The sequence below is a fragment of the Silene latifolia genome, chromosome Y, assembly GCF_048544455.1.
Source record: "Silene latifolia isolate original U9 population chromosome Y, ASM4854445v1, whole genome shotgun sequence".
NCBI classification, from domain to species: domain Eukaryota; kingdom Viridiplantae; phylum Streptophyta; class Magnoliopsida; order Caryophyllales; family Caryophyllaceae; genus Silene; species Silene latifolia.
Genome location: NC_133538.1, coordinates 460,644,049 through 460,649,706, shown reverse-complemented (window position 1 = coordinate 460,649,706; position 5,658 = coordinate 460,644,049). Strand labels below are relative to the sequence as shown.

General features: G+C 32.6%; 1 long non-coding RNA gene across 6 annotated transcripts; it reads left to right on the top strand.

Moving 5' to 3' along the window:
• Window positions 1-1,714: 1,714 nt before the first annotated feature.
• LOC141633446 (uncharacterized) lies at window positions 1,715-5,320 on the top strand. 6 transcript variants are annotated; one of them, XR_012538213.1, is made up of 5 exons: window positions 1,715-1,910; window positions 2,966-3,045; window positions 3,309-3,433; window positions 3,623-3,669; window positions 4,899-5,320. It is a non-coding gene; the product is annotated as an uncharacterized LOC141633446 (long non-coding RNA). The 6 variants fall into 6 exon arrangements; XR_012538214.1 differs by lacking the exon at window positions 3,623-3,669; XR_012538212.1 differs by having other exon boundaries at window positions 3,623-5,320.
• The last annotated feature ends 338 nt before the right edge of the window (window positions 5,321-5,658 follow it).

Sequence of the window (5,658 nt, the reverse complement as noted above, 5' to 3'; positions counted from 1 at the left end):
ACCTTTGCATAACAGTGGGTTCCCGAAACTAGTGTAAGATGTTGCGGTATCAAGAAGTATAGCTAAAGTGAAAATCTAGCTTGAACTATATTATTTCCATTCTGTCATTTGAGGAATTTTGCTTTTAAGCATGCAACACGTTTATCTTAAGCGTGAGTTTGGTAATTTATTTTTCGTTACATATGTTTTGATATTTCAATCTATTTTTGATATATTATTGCTGCTATAATATTTATATCATGTGATATGACTGGGAGAACGTCTTGTTACTCCCCACTGATTGTGGCTGTTATGTTTATAACATGACTGGTGTTAGCTTTGCTGGGGATTTCTGTGTGAGCTAGCGAGTAGTTCGCAGATCCTACTCTGTTTTTCTGCTTTCTTTTATGGTTTTAGTCTTGAACACTTTAGAGGTTTTCTTTATTTTCGCCCTTTTTATAAAAGTGGAATTTGTTTAGACTTAACCATTTAATTTTATCCTTAAAAATTTTATACATTCTGAATTTATAACAGTTAGAACTTTTATCTTTGTGTATTTAATCCTATTCGACAGTGTTTCCGCCACTGTTTTTGCACTAGATTTTATAAGGGATTACAAAAAAAACGTAGCGAATTTAGGTAAAACACAAATTAAACTGAAAATAACAATAAAGCAAGTAAAGTAGAAGAAACGCAGTAAGATGACTATTAATTCGAAACATAGGAACGAAAAAACGAAAAAATATGTGATTTAAAGCAGAAATTACAAATTAAAGAGCATAAAAGATGAAATTAACAACATTAAATGTACCTGACAACACGAATATGATTGAAATAGTATGATAATTGATAAGAATTGGAAGAATAAACTGAGATCACGCCTAAATTCTAGGGTTCCCGCGCTCAACAATGGAAAAACGAGTTACAGCGGAGAGAAGCTAGAGGGAGAAGGAGTTTTGTGAAATAATGACGGTTTTGGCTGAGAAAAAGGGCTTATATAGTGGAGGGGTGAAATTACTAATTTACCCTTACATGTTCCGTCCTAAATTGTATGATGGTAATAATCCTTATTAATCCTCAATTTTCAAATATATGAACCATACTTACATGATCCCATACATATATATATATATATATATATATATATATATATATACATATATATATATATATACATATATATATATACATATATATATATATACATATATATGTATATATATACATATATATATATATATATATGTAGAGTCGGGATCCGGTGAGAACTTCTAAATATTTGAGGATTGAGGATTAGTGAATACAATATCACGGGTTCTTCAATACCATATCATGAAAAAAAATTAGACTTGTCCAAAAAAAAAAAAAAAATTTGAAAAAAAAAAGTTTTTTTTTTTTTTTGCACAAATTGTTTTTTTCGTGTAATATTGTTTGAATAACCTGTGATATTGATTGAACAACCTTGTGATATTGAAATGAAATCCTCAATCCTCAAAAAAGATAAAACAGACTACACAATGATCCCATTCCTATATATGTATATATATATATATACATATATATACATATATATATATATATATGTATATATATACATTATACATATATATATATACATATATATATATATGTATAATGTATATATATACATATATATATATGTATATATATACATTATACATATATATAGGGGCGGGTTCCCGTACGAACTTCACTTCAATACGAACCGTACGAACTCAGCAATTAAAGTCATCCTCAAGCGCGTTTTCTTATTTTTTACCCAGCGAAAACAATTATGACTCTCTCCCACCACCCCACCACAAACACTGAACTTCGCCTCCGTCGACCGCCACTTCCACCGCCGTTTCTACCACCTATATTCTCGTCGATAACCGTTCCCAATTATGGATTTCAGTCTATATAGCAATAAGGTTAGCTTCAATTCTTATTTTAATCTTTGAAGATTTGTTTGGTATTTTGAATCTAATCAATTCTAAAGATTTAAGAAGTAGTTTTATGGGGAAACATAAGATTATAATCAAAAACTTTGATCTTTAGGTGAATTTTAATTAAAAATCAGGGTTTATAAAAAAATGATCTTTAGGTGTGTACAAAATTCGAATTTGACCTTATGTTCATTGATTGATTATTGTGTGCTGGTGATATGGTCAATATATATAGTTAGTGTTTGGAGTTGTGTATATGCAATGGATATTTTTGGGAGTCATAGATGATTTCATTATTTTGTTACTGATTACTTTTTTAATTGTTCACGTAATTTGACATTTGATTTCTATTCTAATAATTTATGCTAGTAAAATGGTGAATATAGATTAGTAGAGCGTGGAAATGTCCATGTGCGATTGATTTTATTCATTAATCGCTTAATTTGGCCTTTGTTTGCTACTTGATTATTTTGAACTGATTAGGTTTTTTACTGTCTGCTAGTTTGGCCGTTTTTTACTAATTTGATGATTCGTGTTGATAATATGTAGATGGTTAAAGTGAGGAAAAGGGGAGTAGCAATACTTTACTGAATACATAAATCGTTTTGTGTATGCAGTAGTAATATCATGTGTATCGTATAGGAATACCATGTGTATCTAGTAGAAATATCAACTCCCATGATTATGTACTGAAAAAACTTCTGGTTGTGCGGTTAGTTCAATGATTGTGGTAGTGGTGCTGCAGTAGGTGTGGTGTTGGTGGACAGTTTAGTACTCGTAGTTGATCTTTAGATCGTGGATATACGAAAAAACCAATCCGGATACACATGGTATTACTACTGGATACACAAATCGATTTGTGTATCCAGTAGTAATACCATGTGTATCGGGTAGGAATACCATATGTATCTGGTAGAAATATCATGTGTATCCGGTGGTAATACCATGTGTACCTATTATATCTGGTACTTTTTAAGACGTCTTCCATGGTTTATTTTCCAACTTGCTATATGTTAACCCGTTTATCCGTCTTTGTGAAGGCTAGATAAATATAAAGTGCAAATACGAAGGCAACTATGTATTCTTCCTCTTGACTTGCTGGCGATGCGGAATGGTAAAGGTGACCTCCATGCTTATTCAAAACCTATTCGAACTAGTAAAAGATACATGTGCCCTACTGAAAACTGTTCTAGCTTTCAATATATAAGCACAAAGTTTTGCATCATAGAATTAAAATATCGGTGATAGTCTTTGATGCAACTTTTCAGTAGAATTATTATCTTTAGAAGATAATGTCATTATATTATAAAGATAATAATGTTCTACGTATCATGTTTCCCCTCGTAATATGGTTTGGATCTTACTTTACTCTATTCGTTGCAGGATTCATCCGAGAATTCTCATAGGTGTGAGCCGAATAGATCTGTCAACTAGCATCTTGGGCCATAATATCTCGGCTCCAATCATAATTGCTCCATCTACCTATCATAAATTAGCACACCGTCAAGGTATCAACTTTGTTACCTTTTAGTGCACTACTCCCTTCATCCAGTTATATGGTCGATTTTATCCTCATCTCACAATAAGCGAAATCTGACCTCCAAATTGAAAGGAGTTAACATAAATGTGATGGAGACTATATACAGAAATCTAGACTATTTACCATAACATCATATTCTTTCATGTGCCGAATGTAGGAGAGATTGCGACAACAAAAGCTGCAGCTGCACATAAAACTATTATGGTAATTGCTAACAGTTGTGCCTTGGTTTCAATATATAAGGACAAAGTTTTGCATCATAGAATTAAAATATCGGTGATAGTCTTTGATGCAACTTTTCCTCCTAGAATTAAAATCTTGGTGACAGTCTTCTATGCCGATTAGTTCTGTTTTCTACACTAGGAGTATAATTCTGGGATTCCAATTGACCCTCAATGATATAAAGCCAACTATTTCAGTCACTGGTGCCAGTCATATATCTTAAGTTAGTCATTCCGAAAAATTGACTACAATTTCTTTATGAACTTTTGTATAGCTTATTTGTAAGTCTTAGTCCTTCTTGTATATTTTGACTTCCAAAAGGCTATATATCTCAATCGGAAAACACCTAGTTCATAATACTCTGCTCCTCCAAAAGCTTACAGATATAGCTTTTTCACTAATCACTACATTCTGGCGTACTGGCATGTACTCTATACAGCACAGTTAACTGCATTCACTGTACAGTTCAAATAGATTGAAAAAATATACAGTTGGCAAAATGCGCAAAAATTCAGGTATAATCTTGCAAAATTTTCTTCAAGTACCTGTAAATGCTCGAATTTCGCGGACAAATCAGAACCAGCAGATATCAATTGAAAAAACCAATATAATTCGGATATATTAGATACACAAATCGATTTGTGTATCCAGTAGTAATACCATGTGTATCCGGTAGGAATACCATGTGTATTTGGTAGAAATATCATGTGTATCCGGTGGTAATACCATTTGTACCTATTGTATCTGGTACTTTTTAAGACGTCTTCCATGGTTTATTTTCCAACTAGCTATATGTTGACCCGTTTATCCGTCTTTGTGAATACATAGTTCTCCGTCACAATGGTGAACCGTTTACCCATGGTAACTAAGTCCATTTATTGGATATATGGAATTTAATGTTTTAAAGATTATTTGCAATGTATCAATGGAAGAGCTAAAGTTGAATACTTAAATTTTGGGTAACATGTCTGAGCTTGATTTCTGAGGAAGGTAGAATTATGTCGAACCAATGCGCTTATTAGGAGTCAACCCAAGCTTAAATTTTTATTGGTTCCAGGTGTGTTTAAGTTTTATATGTTTTCTTAGTTACTTAGTCGAGTCGGCTTAAGTGCCTCCCCGAGTTTCGCAACCTTTGTAGAGGATGTTAATAGTGTCGGTTGCACAAAAAATTAGAAAAACGAAAAAACTAAAAATTGCTGCTACTTTTCTAGGTATTTTGCGACCTCAATATATATTTCACGGATCTTGGTCGAGTGGTTGTATAGCTGCTGTTGGGTTGCTGATGCAATAAAAAGGAACCTGCTGCCTAGATGCAAGTTCTAGTTTGAAGTGAGACATAGTTATTTTGGAGTTGGAAGAATCACTATCAACACTTCAAGTCTCAACCTGAGCTACTCGGGGGCTGGCTGATGATCCTACGTGCATCACTGTTGGGAGCTGCAACAAGATGATTTTTTTTTACATATATCATATCTTCTGTTGCCAATTTGTAAATTTTAGCAGTAGCAGCTTAAATACGGAAATGAGATAGTGATTTAATAATATGTGAGATTGGTGAGTCGACCAAATTTGTTGAGTATGATGGATGTCCTCAACCTTAATCCCATTTTATGAATTGCTTCTATTATTCATTCAGGCTTTGGCTTAGTCTTTATATTACGAGTGATTACCCTCCATCGTATTAATTTTATTTTACCTTTTTTGTTAATCAAAAATAAACAAGTGATTGAGACGGGATTATTATTATTATAAGTAAAAATTTACAAAATAATATTTCAGATACACAAATTTATTATCCCAGAAACACATATTATTACTCCCAGATACGCATATTATTACCCCCGTCCCTCCAAATAAAAAACAAATCGTCCACAGGTAACCAGATTACTGGATACTAATGCACAAGTTTTGTTCTATAAGGTAATCTGAAACCTGAGTCACGACTTTAATAACAAATTATGTTTATATGGT